We start from the raw sequence: 20,150 nt of genomic DNA on the forward strand, positions 1-20,150 counted from the left end.
AATGGTTGTGTCTGGAAGAACATACGGCATAAAATGTTACCTAAATTAAACGTGGGTACAGGTTAACAGACGAGAGCCGGCAGGAGTCTTTGTGGAGGTGGAGGTATGTTCAGGAATTAAAGTCAGACGTAGAAAGACAGAATACATGTGAATGAGAGGGAGGGAGGTGGACTCAATTCAATTTGCTTCAGTTTTATTTATATGGCACCAAATTGCAATAACTTGGTGAAGGAATAGTGGGACGGACAAACTCCCTTTTAAAAGGGAAACAGAAATTAATAGTAACAAATGATTAAATGCAAAGTGGTGTATAAACACAGGGAGAGTGATAGTGTACGAAAGAGATGAAGAAGAGGGTGGAGGCAGGGTGGAGTGGATGAAGACAAGTGCAAAGAGCGATTTGTGTCTGAAGGATAGCAGCAAGAGTGAAAGGGAAGGTTTACAAGATGGAAGTGAGACCTGATGTGATGTATGGTTTGGACATGTGCAGAGGAGGGATACTGGACATGCTGGACAAAGAATACTGAAGATGGAGCTACTAGACAGGAGGAAAATAGGACCATCGCAGACCATCGCTTGTGGATGTTGTGAAGGGGGACATGTAGAGGACTGCTGTGGCAGAAGAAGATGCTAGAGATAGGCTGAGATGGGGGCAGCTGATCCACTGTGGCGACTCCTAAAGGCCAAAAGAAGAAGACGAAGTATTACATGTGTTGTCAACAGGTAGGTAGGTTTGTAAATCTCCAGCATTGTTACTGAGAAAAATGCAATTTTAAAAATCTGATGTAATAGTTGAAAGGCTTAAATCAAAAGACTTCTTTATTGTTTTTGGTAATTGTATCAGAAATGATAGCACATAAATACGTTTATTTTATTAGCAACTTGAAATGTCTAAGCACAGTCAAAGTCATAGTTAAAATGATCCCATAGCAGTACCGGTGGTTTGTGGTAGCTACAACAGAAGGCAATTCTGGAGGCAGAAAACAATCCCTGCAAGCAGTTGATTTGTCAGAATACAACAGAAGAACTAGTACTGTATCGGTTTACAAGACAACCGAACAAACTCACAGTATTAGTAAAGAAGTCGATCAATAATTGCTGCGCAGTGCAAGCCGATTTCCACACAACAGCAGAGCACAGTGAAGGGAGTTGGTTATTTTGCTGAGGAGTTCCAATCCTTCATGCAGTTTCCTACAGTTATTATTAAAACATTTATTAAAGATAAATAAAAAGATTCTGAAAATGGTTGCAATTTTTTTCTTTTCAGTTTGGTCAAATACCTTTCACTGCTAATCTTCCCCAAACAAACAACAAAAAACCCCACTGCTTCTGCAGTGAATGCTTCACAATAAAAGCCACCCCATGTTTTACCTCACAGTCCTTTTAATTTCAGGCATTTCAAGAGGACGCTTACTGTGCATTTAAAAAAAAAAGTGCAAAATACATGTTACTGAAACGTTTTTGACACAAACAAATAAAAACAAGGTCAAACATCATGAAAATCGTTTATATTTTATGGGAATTAGTTGGATTTGAGCTATTTTTCAAGCTATATCATCATCATCATCAGTTGGTCTTTTTAAATAAACTGCGGAGCTTCCATGTTCACTTGAACTGGTCGTGAGCTGCCCACAGTCATAAATAATGGCTTTGTTTATGGACTTCATCCTGCTGAGGGTTATAGAAAACCGTGGACACAAGTAATGTGTAGTAAACCAAGCAATGAGGATGGTTCAACACAGAGAATCACCAAAGCAGAGGTACGTATGTATTCCGAGTGTCATTTCAGGCTTTTCCACAGGCATTATTTCCAAAGCTCGTATCCTTGGGTTGGTGGAGTGTGCAATTTTCACTTGCAGTGCGACTGCAGACAGGGGGACTCATTTTTTTTCTCCCAAGGATGACAAAGCAGAATATCCTATCGGAGTCTTTCCTGTGACATCCCGCTTTTTAGACAGAGGGAATTATGGGCCGTGATCAATAGGAGAGAGAGAGGGTGCGGTGATACAACTGAGGCGGCTATCGCGGCAACTGTAGTTTTGAGCATGCATTATTCAGCAGCTCTGTAAGATCTGTGAAGCTTCAAGATTATTTACCCTTTGAAAAACGTTGGCAGGGCAATTGCAGGTATGTCCTAGAGAGCACTGAGGTAATATCTCAGCATTTGTGAAGAAATACAAGTTTTTGTGTATATGAGCCTGTACTGTATACAGTTTATGGAAGGCTTTTTCATCATCATTAATTCTGACTGCTGACCATGAATAATATTCACAATGTCAAAAAGATAGCGGGATTAGTGAGATGCCACACATCAATGCCTCACTTGTCTAATTTTTATTTCAATAAGACAGCAGTTAGTATTTTGGTATTGTATATGCTCGTGGGCTATTTTTACAGTGGTCTGGAGGTCTGGGCCTTTACAGTCATTATGGTAATTATCCATGGCAGCCAGCGATGACTCCTGCATGCTGTGTGTGTCCACTGAGCTGGCGTCACAGGAAGGGCATGGCCCACACACTGTCTACTGAGTTATCTGCATGTGAGTGTATTTGTGTCTGCGTGCCTGCTACAGGCATTTTCTACAAATATAACTCAGGCTCGCTGTCCTTCTATTTCTAAGCCCTCCTCTCGTTCTCTTTACTCTTTCTGCCTCTTTCTGTATGGGAGAGCTGAGCGTGATGCTAGGGCTCTGTAGCTGTAAGCGTAAACATCTCTCCATCTACACATGAAGACAAACAGAGGGGCATTATCAGGCAGAGGGATAGACCCAGCATTCAATCTTCGACTATATATAACCTCGCACCACCTCCTCATTGACATTCATGAGGTGAAATAGCAGCTTGGAAAAGAACCGCCACTCTGTTTGCAGTCTTATTCCTCTCATTTGTTTAATCAAACATCACTGCACAGAATTTATCACATCCTTGTCACTCACGTTGTCACGCTTCATAGCTTGTTCACTCTGGAAAATTCAAACTGTACCTGTTGATGTCTTTGAATGCTTTTTAAAAAGGGACCACTTTGATATGATGATTTGTGTTCTTGCTAAGAGTTGTTAGATGGATATCACGCTCATGTCTGCATGCTAAATATCAGCCTATTCATGGTTTTTGACATGAGGTTACGTCCTTTTAGGAGCACCGACTTAGTGGGCAATGCAAGGTTTTCTTACTCTGTCTGCCAGTTAGCTTTGTAAGGTCTGTCTCGCCCAAATGCAATATGAATTCAGCACGTTGCATGAACGGCTAGCCACTCTGTTTGTTCACAGCCGCTGTCAAAATTAGAGTATGTCGCCGCATGCAAATACACTACTTCAAAACCTAACCTAGCACTGGTGTGTGGGCCAGATTGCAATGATCCCTTTAATTGCAGAGTAACTCAGACTGACAGTGATGGGTCAGTGGTTGGAAGCAAGTTTTGATTAGCGGTGTGGAGTGTAATATGCTACAATATGTTACAACAATAGATTACTTTTCAGTAATGCAGTACTGTAACAGATAATTGTACTAAATTTAGCAATCAGATTACCGTTATTATGTCAGTAATTATATAGTATACAGTAATTATGTCATTACTTGTGTTACACAGGTTATCCATTTATCTGCAGGATTGGGCATATAGAAATAAAAAAAACTAACAAAAATAACATCAGCCATGCTTTTTCTATTCAGCAGAGTTCAGTGTGTTGCCAGGTAGGAGGAAAAAGGAGCAGTCTGTAACATTTGAATCATGGATATATGAACATTACCTTGTTGCTGTGACAGTGAAGTGCAAACCAAGTCCAAGACAGAAACAACTGCATTACACTGCAAATACAGGATCAGCTATTTGCATCCGCACAGACAGGATGCTAAAACAAACCTGACCAAGAATCCAGAGTGATGTTAAAGGTGAGTGCATGCCAACCCCAGCTCAGCATGATGTTCAACAAAGGCAACGATGAGCAGTATCTGTACTTGTTTGTACAATTAAAGTGGTAATTGATATGAAGTGTTACAGAGTAACATGAAAGTAGTGTAATAAATTATTTTGCAATGTGTTTTACGTTTTGTATTATAATAATAAGGCAACAAGCAATACACAACTTTTTAAAGTAAAGACCCCAACACTGTTGATTATGTAGGCTATTACTATTGTAACAACTACCCTCGGATGCTGACTACAGTGGTGCTGAGTATCTGTTGTTAGTGCCTAAAATGTTGTCTTTGCTCATGTGTATTTTATTCTTCCTCCTTTTGGAGGTGATGAAAATATTTGTGGTTGTTTATTTCCTTTGTCTCTGCAGCAGTGTGATTTTAAAGCACCATAATAAACTGAGTGCAGCAGGTTAGCATAGCTAGTCACAATAGCTGGCTAATTCTTAGGGCCTTTACACACAGGACACATAAAATTTAATTTATTTATTTGGGACAGTGGATGTTAATGAACATACATGTAAAAAAAGAAGTTACATGAATGTAAACATACCAGATTATAGCCAAAGGCTAATTTCCATCTGTTGTCCAGAAAACATATTAAAAAGGGACATATTAATTCATAAAAAAGTTCATAATTTATACATAATAAGAACTCCATCACCAAACTCACACATACATACCATTCTATTCCCAAGTAAAACATTAAAACTATACAACTTATACATGATCACACACTTGATTTGTCCATAACCAATTTTTAACCTGTATCTTAAACAATTTGAATGTAGAGCATTCTCTAATGGATTGAGGAAGACTGTTCCACCAGTGGCCACCCTGGATAGAGAGGACGTTCTGCCCAAATGCTGTCCGTCTGTGGGGTATAAACAAGTCTCAGCAGGTTGTGGCTCGAGTGGTCCTTTCTAAGCTTTCTTTACGCCTAATGAACTCCTTTAGTGGTGGTGGAGCAAGGGAGTGTAAAACTTTATATATTAAGCACACTCTTTTAAGTTTCACTAAATTATTGAAGTTCAATAATTTATGTTTTTTTAACACATGACAGTGGTGATAGGAAGTCAATTTTTTGTCAAGTAATTTTAAACTTCTTTTATAAATATTTTCAATAATTTTAAGTGTTGTTGGACAAGCAAGTGACCAAGACGTCAAACAATAATCTATATGAGAAATAATCATTGAGTAAAAATAAGTTTTTGCAACATTCATATTTAAGCTACTACGTATATGATTAAAATTTCGATTATTAAATTTAAGTACCCGGGACACTTTATTTATTTATGTGAGTATTTTGTGAATTTTGTGTATTATTTTCCAGACTCATTTATTATTAATGCAGCCATTTACACCGACCATGTAATTTTGCTGGATATATTTTTTGGCAAGCCGAGCTTGATACTAATTGAAATAGTGGGTCACATCTTGCTAAATTCAGCTGTGTAAATCAATAAAGAGCAGTAAACTTCAGAGCAGCAGTAAGAGCAGGTCAGCTGATCACAGCCTGTACTGTTGAAGTGTGGAGGCACAGTAAAAAGAAAGAGAAAAAAAGTTTTTTACTAATATTATTTTATTATTATATTAATTTAGCATCAGGTTGGATTAGCTTTGGATAAAACTAGCTGGTAGAAATGCCCTTCAGAGAGCAACTTTCTTACTAAATGTGTCTGCTAAATTTCAGAGCCTATACTTTTTCCTCTTTTACTTGAATAAATATGTTGAATCAGCACTTCAACTTTAACTAGAGTATTTTTTAAACACAAGTATTTCTACTTGTGTACTTTTGCCATCTCCTCTAATAACATGATAGCTGTCTTTGTGCAACTCCATGATCAAAAATTAAGTATCTGTAGAAATATTAGCTCTAGTGATCACTAAAAGAAGCCAAAGCAGAAGGGCCAACTGTCCAGCAAGTTAAAGTGGCAATAAAATACTTTCACTGTGGCGCCGTGGATGTTCCCAGTCGCTGTCAGCCTTCACACAGTTTATATTTGAGCAGCACAAACAGACAAGCAGCTTCTCTGGAGGAACATCTGCAGAGTCGGGTCTCTGTGTGTTTGTTAGTTGGAGATGACACTTTTGGGCGAAAGTGTGTAAAATCGTGTGCACTCACAAACCAGGCAACATAACAGAAGTCACACAACTGATATCTGATTCATTAAAGGGTCAATTTTATGTAGATTCGTTTTATTTTTGTACTATTTACACTCCTGCCTGGTTTTACACTTGTTTTAATAGTTAAGCCAGTTACTCTCAAACCAGTTATCATGGTTCCCTCATAAACACTCAAAATAAATTTTGTTAAGCTCCTCTTAACTGCCAAAAATCAGAGGCAAGAGAAGTGCAGGATGTGTCCCAACCTGTGAGTGCAGAAGATAAAATATAGTCCATATACAAAAACATTTCAGAAAATATATACCTGCTGCATAATTGAATATTTTTACGCCACATTAACTGTGATGTGTTGCAAGTTGAGAAAACAAAGCTAACACTCAGAGCCACAAAGTGAGACATCTGGCAAATCCATCTGAGTTAAAAAGTTACACTGTTAAAAAAAATTCCGTTATAAAACGGAAAAAGTGCTGGTAATTAATTACCAGCACTTTTTCCGTTATTGTACGGGCACTTCCGTAAACCTTAAAACGGATATTTCTGTAGATTTACCCGAGTTTTTCTGTACCATTGACAGACATTTCCGTCAAACCTAAAATGGAAAATTCCGTATTTTCCATAAATTTCGGCGTTATTGCACAGACAATTCCGTAAACCCTATAACAGATATTTCCGTAGATTTACCTGACTTTTTCTTTACCATTTACGGACAGTTCCATCAAACCTAAAATGGAATATTCCGTATTATTTAAGTACTCAATCCATACCATTTACGGACACTTCAGTCATCCTAAAATGTTTAATTCTGTACCATTCTCTATACCGTTTACCATCAATAAAGCACAAATGTAGAATCACAGCAATTATTTATTTCCTTTAACAGCTGCCAGTGCTTTAAAGTGATTTCACTTTTTGTGGTGAATGATTTGCAATATTTACATTACAACCATTAAAACATTCAGAACATCACCTTCACATTCAGAGAAATTTTACATACATAAACCAGCTGTTCTCTCAAAGAAGTACAGCCATGTCCTTTAACAGGGAAATGCCAAATCTAGCAACTTTTTAGCATCCACAGGCTGACAGGCATTAATAACAAATTGATTTGTTAAAGACAATGACAAAATAAGACAATAAAACTGCCAGCATTGCTGTTGCTGTCTCACCTGTCAGTGCAAAATGAGGAGCCCCCTCCAGGAGGATGCAGAAACCTACACCTCCAACTCCACATATCACACCGACAGGCAGAGCTCTGCAACCAGTGGCTGACCTTTCTACAAAAAACAAATAGAACATTAGAAGTATTACATTATACAACTTTTCTATAAAACATCAGTGCAGCAATAACAACCATGACCTTAGAAGGATGACTGTGCAACATGCCATAAAGAGATTTTTAAAACTCTTAAAACAACTTAAAACTAAAAAAAAAATTAAAACTTACACCTCCAACTCCACAATGACAGGAAAAGCTTAACTGGAATGACAAATATCGCCCACCTTCCCTCCCCCTTAACATGGGGGATTTGAAACTGCAGCATGTATGTTGTGGGCATCTAGTTAAAACATCTGAACTCACCTAATACTGTAAAAATCTGTATTTCTACTCCCAAGCCCCATGTTTTTGGATTTGCCTGTGTGTGTGTGTGTGTGTGTGTGTGTGTGTGTGTGTGTGTGTGTGTGTGTGTGTGTGTGTGTGTGTGTGTGTGTGTACATTCAGTCCAAAAAGGTATTTTCTGAGCTCTGAGAACAGCTCAAATGGCCCATTCAGATTCCTTCTGCTTGCATTCAAATTCCTTCAGCTGAGAAACCAGCTTGCACACCTGTGGAGGAATGAAGTGCCGTTTCTTCCCCTTCTTCTCTGCCTTGGAGCCTCGCTCAGGATTGACCCCAAAGAAAACTCTGAGGAAAAAAAAACAAAACAATAGTGATATGCAGACAAAGTTTGCACGTGTAGTGTGGCTTGACAGGAGTGGAGCAGTTCAATAAAATCCTACATTTGTTTTCTTCAATATGCCCCTATGTGTGAACCTCTCTATCATTCTAGTTGACCATCTGTCTAGAACCCAATGTTGTTGTGGTGCTGGTGCCAGTGGCTAAGCTTATCTCTTCCTTTGTCTTTTCAAGACACATGCATTCACACTGCGCATATAAAGAAATGTTTGCAAGGGCGAGAAGTCTGCGTATCACCAACACATGACAGCATGCATCCTCAATGTGTATGCAGGGATATTATAAATGCACAGAACACAGAAGGGGATAGAAAACACAGTTGACATTGTCCTATCAAAAGGTGTAACAGCACATTTGAACACGGACTGTCCTGGGGGTTATTCAAACATGGAGTGGAGAAACTGTGACATTCAGTGCACGTTACACATCAGTACAAGTATTAACATTTGGGCATGAATCCACTATGTAGTATTTTTTAAATTAATATGTTTAGTCTTTCCTTCGGGGGGGGGGGGGGGGGGGGGTCCCTGGAACAACATATTTTGAGTTTGGGGTCTGCAGCCAAATAAATTTCAGTTTGTGTGTCTTTGACATGAAAAGGTTTGACCACCACTGACATAACCTGGTCTCAGGTGCTAATGGTTTTAAAGAGATAGCTCAAACGAAGTTTGTGTCAACAAACCATTCTGAGAAAAATATGTTTTTGCTCCATTTCCCAACTAGAATCATGTTATGTTTGTTTTGTTATTGATTGACTTAGGATACTATTTAAAGCAAAAAGCATGTTACCTGCCCTTTAAAAAGATATGACACATTTATTCCAACAATAGTCTTCAACAGGGAGCTACAAAATCTCCGAACAAATCCATATTCAGGGGGATCATAAGCCAATAACAGCTGATCTAAAAGCTCACAGCATGTGGCGACACATTTTGAGCTTGTACATCTCAGACAAACGGGTTTAGTGTAGATTGACAAAAAGCAGGTCAGGTGCAGAAAGGCACGGCAAAGTCACATTTACAAAGTATTTCCAAACAATGAGTGCTTACCTTTGCATGAATTCGAGAGTAAAAGCCATCTCCGGTGGGTATTGGACGTTGCAGACATAAAACATGGAGAAGACGTAGCTCAAGGCCACAATGGGAGAGGTGATGTGGTCATTGACAAGTAACCCATCAACAGCAATCTTGAATTGCTGGTCACCTTAAACACAGATAAAAACCATGTACCATTTACAAAAAAAAAAAAATCCTATATTTTAAGGCAAGCAAAACATTTCTTTAATAAATATGACACAACAACAGCTTATAACAACAGCTAACAACAGCTTGCTGGGATACAAAAAAATATTTAACTACAAACCTCTGATTAGGATGCATGGGGTCACTGGGAGTTCGACTTCAGGATCTGCAGAGATCTGTTTTGGTGACAGACATGATATATGAATTAATGTTTCCAGTGCACACAAACCTGCTGGCAAATTGACTATCTGCTAGTGTGTTCATCAGACAGAGGTAGCCATTATGCACAAACATTAATGTAAATAGTTTATAGATAGAGAGTTTATAGAGAATATCAGCAGCACAATTAGGGGAATCTATACTTCCTACTGTGGTTGGTTACTTGGTTCACCACTGGATGCAAATAATTATCTTGCACACAGTTTAAAATCTACAACATCTACCTCTTTTTGTGGAAGAGTTTATAAGAGTCTTCCTTGAAGTATTTTGAAATGCCACAGATGAGCTGTATTGGACCTTCGCCCGTCTTCATCCCTTTGGAGTCAAGGAAGTCATTGATCCCCTTTTCTTTTTTGGAAAGTTCCTGTTCAAGGTTCAAGGTGTTAATTTTGTACAAGTACATAAGACTAACACTCATTTTCGTTTGGAGCTATGGAGAGAATTTTGAAAAAAATAAAAATAAAAATGAATTATTTCATTTTCATTTGCAACCTGTTCTGTTTTGATCTCAAATGTCCTGCTTTTTTGGTTGTCACTTCCTGATTTTTGGTCTCAAATCTATTCCATTTGATTGTTCATCCAAGTTATTCTATTTGATTGGTTGCCAGTTTATCTTTTTTGGTCTCAACTCTCTTTTTGGTTGCAAATCTTTTTTTGATTGATTAATAAAGACAAAATTCTCTCCATATGGAGCAGCACAGCACAATCATAATAATAATAACAATAACAACACACCTGTGCCAGCTTGTTTTGTACAGAGAAGCCAAGGAGTTTAGATGCATGATCAAACAGTTGAGGAACTTCAAACAGGAACGGCCACTCGTCCTTTACAACGGCAATAGTGGTATCATCATCGTTGAGGATTTCACGCTGAATGGGATATGTTTCAGTCATCAATTTTCGAACAGATGACTCCTAAAGATATGAGGCAGTTAGACAAACAGTCGAACAGTTAGTCAAACTAACCAATTAAAATAATAAAACAGGGTATCAATTTCAATTGACTATGGGCATAGTGATCTACAGACGATCTACAATTTCACAATGTGTCCTAAATTGTACTTGGACCCAGACCTTATCGCATTACTCCTGCTATATACTATTGCTGTGTGAATGGTTGTATGTCTAGATGGTGGACTGTAGGAACCGAATTGCCCTTCGAGGATTAATAAAGCTTTCTGTATCTGTAAGGGATGATTGCAGACCCACCTGAAGATCCTGGGTTTGAAAGGCACGTTTCAACTCATCTCGTTTAGACAGCAGGTCTTCTCTACACACGGCCCCCTCAATGATTGGATCCCACGCCACACATCCATACAGATCTGAATTCCTGGGCCTTTTCTTTGTTGAATTTTCACCCCCTGCTTGCCTCTTCAGTGAGCTTTGTGGCCTCTTCATATTTTCAATTCTGTGTTCCAGCTGACGAAAGAGAGTTTCAGAACCATCTTTTGCAAAAGGTTTGTTTCCAAACGGCTCTGTCAGCTTGAAGGAGGCAGGATATTGTCCTACAATCATACTGGCGAGTTCCCTCAGCTTTTGTCTACCAGGTCTTCCTGGGTGTTTATGGAGGTAATCTTCAGCGACGATCCGAACCATCTCTCGTCTGTCTTTCCCCATTATGTACTTTTTTTCACGCAACTCATCCATGACTTTTGAGGGAAATTTGTGCCATGGTACAGAATATGTGTCTTGGGATGGGGAGTCGGCTGTCTCAGGTGGTGTTGAGGGCAGCTGAAACCTCTGTGGTTCAGGTGTTGATGAGGGGCCAGGCCGGGTGAACTGCGGTGGAGTTTGTGAATCTATGGATGACATGACAAACATCTCCATAAATTAAACACATCACAATTGTTGCAAATCAATTAATACATTGGTCCTCAATGTCCAGTTTGGGTCAACCAGGAATACAAATGGACCTAATTATGAAAACCAATTATAGAATAATTATTGCCATGTACAGCTGATGGCAACTTTTTTTTTTGCATTTTTGGAATAAACCTTTGTAGTTTCAGAAAACTTGCATTAAAACAGAGAGGCAAAAACTCACCTGCTTCCAATGCTTTGACAGCTCTGACGAATCTTTTGCACTGAATGAATGGCAGAGTGTCTTTAATGTCCTCCGGGTCCACAAGGCTCAGGTCATCTACAGAGAGAACTCCTAATTCCTCCAGTTTAGCCATGAGTGTATCCATCTGATCGCTACTGAGCGATGGCATTGCTTTCTTGACATAGTTTTTCACAAGTTCCATGTTGGTGTGTGTTTAAGAGGAATGAGCCACCGAGTACCTCTCTGGTAAGAATAAAGTGGATGATAATCATCAAGTTTGTTCAAATCATAGCAACTGAACAGGTCAGAAGCATTTTCATCAAGTTCATAGAGTCCAAGCTCAGGTATCCAGCTGGCAGTTTTCCCTCGAAGCAAAAGTAGGACAGTAGTTTCATTTTTTACAAAAATGCTTGCTATTTGTCCTAACTGCAGTAGTCCTTTTGCGTAGCTCAGTAAGACCAGCATTCCATTTGCATATGTAGTGCCTTTAACCTGCACACTCTCTGTGACAACTGAGTTACTTGAGTTCAAATCAAATTCTCCAACCACTGTCTTTATGTTCTGGTCATAGAGCTCTGGATAGAACCGTGTTGAGTCTGAGACATGAACCTGGGAACGAAACAAGGTACCACAAGACTGATAAGCCTGAAGCAACTGGTGCCGTTCAGCCAGAGACTTGGTTACATTTATGAAGTTCTTACTTGCTCTAATGCACCTTTTAAAATAAGAATGTTTTGATTCAAAGCGCATTGTCCAATTATATATTAGTGGGCCAAATTGTAAAGTCAAGTGTGCATAGTGAAGCAGATAGTGGTGTTTTGGTCTAAGTTGAACTCTTGGAAACAGCTCTTGCCTCAATTCCACATACAGTTCAATCAGTCCCTTCATGAAAGCAATCTGCAACTCTGAGAGCCGAGGTGCACAGACAAATTCAACAAGCTCCCTCAGAAGTAGTACAAGTCCCCATACTTCATTATCAGCATCTTCAATTGTGTCATGCACCAAAACAGGCAAGAATTTCAAAAGCCACCTGTTTTGGGCTGCATGTCCTCCAAGCCTGGCTCCTGTAGTGGGAATAGTGTTTAGCTTGTCGCTGCTTTCACCAGGAAATGATTTGATTCTTTCATTAAGAACCTCATAACTGAACCACTTTTGTGTTCTGATTAAGAACTGCAAAAACAATGCCAAATCATAATCTACTACCCCCTCAAACAGATCATGAGCTAAACAAGCTGGTAAGCCTGGCTGACACACATGAAAGTTGGACAGTTTGTTGAAAACACTGTCACATTTAACACCGTGATGAGTGTGTACTTCATTGTTACTTTCCAGAAACCGCACAGTCTCATTATGATCAGCTGGATTTCTATGAGTGAAAACTGTGAGAGGGTTCGACTGAAATTCACTTTTTGTTGCCAAACAGTATCTGCAGAAATATTGAGCTGTGCTGAAATTTTCTGTAAAGCCACCAATCATGTGGGAGCCCAGATTATCGCCCATTATGCACGCAACAGTGCCTTTATATATTTTTCCATTGAAAGATATGCCCCTTTCCTCCAGCTCACACAAGTCTGACACTAGCTTATTGAAAATCTTATCCATTCCAAAGTATTTGCAATCTTTCTCTACACAGAGTAATGCCAACTGTATCTGATCAACAGTTGATCGTTGGTGTGGATGAAAATTTCCAAGTGTGAAGTAGACAGCCAATACTTTATGCTTTGTCTTGGCAGATCCGAGTGGATTAGCCACCTCAAAAGCATCCTGAAAGAGCATTACCTTTAAACTGTCTGGGTCTGAGGAAAACATGGCATTGGATTTGATGGCCCACCCATCAGTGACATCACACAGTACATCATCTTCAGAATTTGAACTAGGACTGTGCTGATCTAAACCTTGCTGTTTCAGAATTACTTTGAGGGTTTCCAGTATTGGGATGTAATGATAGTGCCTCTTCTGGCCACTGCGATTGCGTCCAAGAAAGACTTCAACAGGTTCAACATAGTCATAGTGTGACTTGTAATATTTCAGCCTCTTGTGTTGCGTAGTTAAATTACCCTTTTCATGTAATGCCTTGTGCATAGGGCTCTGCTCGTATATACTATTCCCAAGAGATGTTACAGTCTCCTTTGGAACACCATACTGCCCCAGTTCACAGGCTAGTGCATCCACAGTATATTCCTGTTGAATATCACTTATAGTTCTCATTTCATTTGCTATTTCTGTTATTGTGGAGGCTGGAACCAAATATTTTGCCTGTAAACCCAAGTAAAACTGAGCAAGACTCTCTGTGAAGTTGTCTTTCACTTGATCACTGCAGAAATTATCACTTTGTTCTGCATCAATGTTAAAACTTTCAGGTTCTTCAGGTTCTACATGTGATCCTTCACCTTGGAAAGACCGTTCTGTTAGTTCACATATATGAACTGGGGCTATCTTGGTAACATCCCACCCTTTATGGTATCTGGAAATATGCGTTAAAAAGGATGACTTTACATTGAATGTCTTAGAACATCCATCAAAGGGACATGTTACAGTCAAACCCTCATCTATGTGACCACTCAAATGACACTTTAAAGTTTTAAGATCATCATATTCACTGCTGCAAAAATTAAACAAGCACCTTAACTGTACAGACACATTACGGTTCCATGTTTGTGTGCTCCTTCTGTCTACATGAGCTCGTGACATATGCACAGCAAGGCTACTGTATGTGTTAAACTTCCTTCTGCAATCCCTATGGCCACATAAAAAAGATGCATTATTATTATTTCTGTGTGTTCGGCAGTGTTTCAAGTAATCAGTCGAAGACCGAGCGTTAAAGCCACAAATGTTACAAGTCAACATTTTTAAGAGATTGAATTTGCCAATTGAAGGATAGCCAGAATCAGAACAGAATCAATATGAAAACAATAAATTTATATCAGCACAGTGAAGCACATTCACTTTTCAGGTACCTTCAAATAAGTAATCTGCGTTGGGCTGCATGGGCCACTCTCTTTGGGCTGCAATGTTTTCTGCAATGAAATCTGATTCTACTTAACTATCACCCCTTTTAATTATTACCATGTTCAGTTGCATGCTAACGTAACACAGCGAGCTATAACAATACACACATGTGGCTAATTTACACACACACACACACACACACACACGCGCGCGCGCATCCAATTTATGGGCTAACGTTAACTTTAGTTGGGCAAACCACGCTTCAAAATAACGCAAAACCCACACATTCAAATGTTACCATGAAACACACACGGCTACCAACTGACTATCGAGACCAAATTTCATGTAAGAGGGAGGGAAAAATGGTTTTTGACGTACTTACGAAGCGCAGGCGGCTGGCTAATGCTAACGCAGCTAGCAGCAAACGTCCACTCACATACACACCACTACCAACTGCCTATCGAGACCAATTTAATGTACGAGGGGGAACAAGGTGGCACTCCATTCTCATTCTCATTCCACACAACCAACCTGTTTCCAACTTTCCTTGTGACTTGCAGAAATTTAGGTAGGCACTGACCGCACTGAAAGTAATGGCGTCGGAATATTCTGGGTGGGGGAGAAAATTCTGCCATGCGCAACAGCAAACTTTCCGTATTTCGCAAAACGGAGCGAATCCGTAGCAAATCCACGGTAAAGGGACCCCTAAATTTACGGATTTTTTTAACAGTGTAGACTGATACTTCCTTTTTGACACTCACACATTTAAAATTCAGCAATCCTTCCCATTGACTGAACCTTTATGTTTTATTTTATCGGACAAAAAAGTAATATTTTCGGCACAAAAAAAACGTGTGTTGCTATGGAAACTGTGCATATCAGTGCGTGTGACTGAAAGTCTGTCTCACAGGCATAATGGCTCAAACATCATTCTGGAGTCCCATCTTATCACACTGCTCGCTTGTTAAAAGTTTCAGCTACTTTTGTGCCTCATCTCCATTCTTCTTCTCGCTACCAATCAGCGTTCCTGATTTCCTTCTAGCCCGAGTGCAAATTCTACAGACACGCACACGTTTTGCAACGGCGTATGTTATTTAACACGTTCCCCAGGTCGTGTAATTCACGCTCTTGCTTTGTTATCTTTGATAGAAATTTCTTACATTTCCTGTGCTGACTGATGCGCCATTACCTGGCTTCATTCTTCTTTTCCTTTAACTACAGCAGTAATGTTGACATTTCAAAAATATCAACATCTCACTTAATTATGGAGTGGGAAAATCTTAGCGAAAACAGCGCTAAACCTCACCAAAGAAACACTAACTATCTGAAATCTTTACATTGGATTTTAACATTTTGTTCATGCTTTTCCTTTTTCATTAATGGATGAGCCAAGCTTTTCTTTGCATCAGCCACAGGAGAACTATTGGCTATATGCCCGTATCAATCAATTTTCACTGGGCTTATGAATGTTTAGCGGAACCTAACATTGTGAGAACACAATGTCTGACCTCAAGACCCAAGAAAGCCACTGCATATTATTGTTATTAACCTCAGTTTACCCCAGAGGAGCTCGGGTATCCTCGGAGCTATTGTGTTTCGGGCTAACTCCTGCTCGAAACACAATCGTTCCAATGACGAGCTGTGAAATTTGCTACCTGTGAATCCTTGGTCATGAAAAATTAATAGGCGACTTGAATATTGACCTAGGTAGTGGCTAAGTTTGGAACATCATACTATATGTAAAGATGTATTTCATACACCCTTTTCACAAAAATAGAATTGTCTCATAGATACGTTTCTTTTTTGGGGGGGCGGTTGAATGCATTGTATTCATTCTGAGCATCCCCATAATAATTAATTAAAAAGTGTGTGTTCTTGAGTTTTGAAAACAGACGAAATTGGTGTAAAGATATGAGCAAAGCGCTTTTGCACTGTCTGCTTTTGAACCTAAGTCACTTTGTTCATTTGATTTTTCTGAGAAGCAAGGTCAGAATTGCTGCTAGAGATTTCTGTCTCCTCTATTTATGCGTTTGTATTTCTGTCAGGTCTTTGAGAGAGGATGACTAACGACAAAGAAGGATTGACAAGCCACAGCCTCAAGCCGTGAGAAAGATATGATTTATCCCTGTTATTAACCTGTGCCATTTCCCTCCACACTTATTCAAATTCATGACTCAATCTATCTCTTTTCCCCCGCCATTTTTTCATCCATGTGCTTTTGCATTTTCCCCGTGTTGATCTATATTCCAGGATAGAGATTTGCTGTTTATACACAGGCGCCGTTTCGATTGCATCCGCTAGTGTGGAAAAGGAATGAATATGAATCCTACATGACAATGTTTTTGATTAAAAGCAACACGAGGCACGTGCTCGGGAAAAAGCTGCATGGAAAAATAAAACCTGGATATGCAAGGCTACGCCAGTCGGTATATCATTTCTGAAATCCCACAAATCATACACCACACAAACACTGAATTTGCTCAAACAAAACGGTTTGCTTTAAATTGAATTTCACATCTTTGCAGAAGCGATTCTCAGAAAAAGCACCACTGTTTTGACAGGTAGACAGCAGGTCAAGATTTATTGTAGCTTTTGCCGAAATGCATCAATACCTCTAACTGTCTGTCACTCCCTCTGTTGTTTTTCACACTATATTTCCCTTTACTCTAAGTGATAAACTATCTGTATGCCAAGGCAAAACACTGCAAGTTTATTTGTACCGCATCTTTCAAACACAAAAGAAACTAAGACAAGTTAAACTGCGTTACCGAGTAGAAGGGATCCAGAACAACAAACATGTTCTACTCAATTCTCTGTGAAAAAATAAATCGAAGTAGAATGTAATGAAAACAAGATGTAATGTAAAGGTGCATGAAAGGAAAAAGAAAAAGTTACAATTAAAAAACTTGATTTGCAATTTTACATCACTAAAAAGTGTGTGTGTATAACTTTGATCTGGGACTTCAGACAGAGTGCAGAGTGTTTTTATAATATCTTAGTTTTAGATAGCATTGCATTTTCAAGAGACGGGTAAAAGAATCATAAATCCAGCCATGAAACTCACAGGGACATAAATAATTGTTTCTGTTGTAGGTCTAACAACTCTATTTCTCATCTACCTCTTGGCAGTTGAGGCATATTCTCAGTGACTGTAACAGCCAGAAAAATCCATTTCAAGCATGACCTGAAACCCAGAGCAGCCACTCAGTGCCCCTAAAAGATCTGGGAGGAACCTTGCCTGCATTTGGAGTTCATGGTTTGAGTTTCAGCTCCCTGGTTGGTTTTATTCCCACCCCAACACCTCTGCCATTTATTTACCACAGACTTATTTAATTAGTCACTTTACTAGGTACACCTGTTCAACTGATTGTCATCTAATCAACCAGTCACATGGCATGTAGTCATGATTACACATGCTGAAATTCAATCTAAGCTTCCGAATGGGGGACAAAGGTGATTTGATGACTCTGAATGTGGCACAGTTTCTCAAAAAACCATCTGCAGGGTTTACAGAGAAAGGTCCCAAAAAAGAGAAGAAAATAACCAGTGAATGGCAGTTCTCTGGGTAAAAATGCCTTCTTGATGTCTGAGGTCAGAGGAGAATGGCTGACCAGACGAGCTGAAAGGAAGGCAACAGTAACTCAAATAAAACACCACAGCCTACCAGCGTTGTTATTGCTAACTGTGTAAATCTGTATATGACCACAATGAACCCTTTTCTGATTCCAGCAGGATAATGCACCATGTCACAAAACTCAAATCATCTCAAACGAGTTTCTTGACCATGAAAATGAGTTCACTGTACTCAAATGGCCTCCAGAGCCACAAGAGCTCAATCTAATGAGGCTCCTTTGGGATGTGGTGGAATGGGAGAGTCCCATCATGGATGTGCAAGCGGCAAATTTGGAGCAACTGTGACGCTATCGTGTCAATATGGACCAAAATCTCTGAAGAATCTTTCCAGCACCTTGTTAAATCTATGCTACGAAGAATTAAGGCAGTTATGATGGAAATTGCAAACTAGCAAACAGTATTAGCAAGGTGTACCTAATAAAGTTGCTGGACAGTGTCTCCTTATATAATGTTGGAACGCTCCTGCGCATGTAATCCCAGCAGAAGGGGTTAATGTGAATATATATGAATATATAAACACAAACAAATAGGAGTTCAAACAAAAAACGTGCCCACAGCAGACACACGCCCTTGACATCATTATATTTATAAATGACTCACTGGAAACCTTTTCAAAGAGAGTTTTTGAGGTCATTCTATACAAGCAGCATAAATCACAGTCTAGTCAGTTGAAAAACAAAACAAAGCAAACCAAAAATAAATAAATAAAACAAAATGGAAGCTTTCTCTTTTTTTATTTTATTATTTTTATTTTTTTTTAACAACAGAGAAACTAGGTGATTGCTGAGCACCATTTTTAATATGCATTTTTAATAGTTATTTTTAACTGTGCCTTTAAGGGCACAGTTAATCAACAGAGTCCTCTGTTTCACTTCAGGAGCAAGTACCTGATAAAATTTGGCTCACAGCAGGAACAAGAGCCCATGTGGAAACATCAAAATGTGAGGCTACATTTTATATTCATCACTATGTCGACCACGACCACAACTACTTTTTGTTTTGTTTCATTATTCATTAAGATCCAGAGCACAGCAAATATTCTTAGAGTATAATTTACACTCCTATGAAAAAAAAAGTCTTCCCAGGAATGGATAAAGTCTTGTGGAAAACTCTTACTGCCTACACAGTAATGAGAGGGTAGGTAGTAGTATCATCACCTCTAAAAGCAGAAGTTTTGCCAGCTTGCTGGCCTGGAGCATTCAGGTTGGTGATAATACAATGCTGCAATCTTCCCAGGAGTGGACGTTCCAGCAAATTCATCCCAAGGCCAGAGCATGAAGTGCTCAAAGAAACTCCAAAAACCAACTCTACAGCCCACAGTTTGCAACTTTAATGTTAAAGTTCATGACCGAACAACTGAAAAAGACTGAACAAGTATGGCTGGTTTGGAATGGTTTCCAAGAGGAAGCCTTCTTACTTAGAAAAAAACATGTTACTATGGATTAAGTTTGCAAACTTGAATCTGAGTAAAGCACAAGATTTCTGTAACCTTTGATAGATCAGACCAAAGTGGAGATGTTTGACCATAATTCACAGCACAACATTTGGAGAAAACCAAACACAGCATATCAGCACAAACACATGACACCAGCTGTCAAGCATGTTGATGGAGGGGTGATGATTTGGGCTTTTGTTGCAGCCACAGGACCTGGGCACTTTCCCGTCATTGAGATGACCTTCTCTGTATACCAAAGTATTGTATCCATCCGTCTAGCACAATTATCCTTCTCGGTTTAGAAACCAGACAATGTTCCTAAGCAGAGCAGCAAATCTACAACAGAATGGCTGAAGTGATGCAGTGGCCCAGTCAAAATCTATTTCTCAACCAGACTGAAATGCTGTGGCAGGAACAAATGTCTGCAAACTTCAATGAGTTTACACAGTGAAATATAGAAAAAATACATTTACATATGTTAATAAGAGATGCAACAACCCAGCATAAGCCATTAGTCTGTAAAGTCCTGTTTTGAGGCAGTGACATCTTGGTCATGTGGAAGAAAAGGTGATCATATTTGGACAGGAGGATGCTAAGTTACCAACTAACCTCAGGATGTTTACTTTTTCTACCAA

General features: G+C 39.2%; 1 long non-coding RNA gene across 1 annotated transcript; it reads right to left on the bottom strand.

The window, feature by feature from the left end:
- Positions 1 to 7,648: 7,648 nt before the first annotated feature.
- Positions 7,649 to 9,680, bottom strand: LOC120743955. Its single transcript, XR_005698280.1, has 3 exons — positions 9,357 to 9,680; positions 9,044 to 9,197; positions 7,649 to 7,943 (listed from the first exon to the last, which is right to left on the bottom strand). It is a non-coding gene; the product is annotated as an uncharacterized LOC120743955 (long non-coding RNA).
- Between the last annotated feature and the right edge of the window lie 10,470 nt (positions 9,681 to 20,150).

The sequence above is a fragment of the Simochromis diagramma genome, unplaced genomic scaffold (genome assembly GCF_900408965.1).
Source record: "Simochromis diagramma unplaced genomic scaffold, fSimDia1.1 OVJJ01000387.1, whole genome shotgun sequence".
NCBI classification, from domain to species: domain Eukaryota; kingdom Metazoa; phylum Chordata; class Actinopteri; order Cichliformes; family Cichlidae; genus Simochromis; species Simochromis diagramma.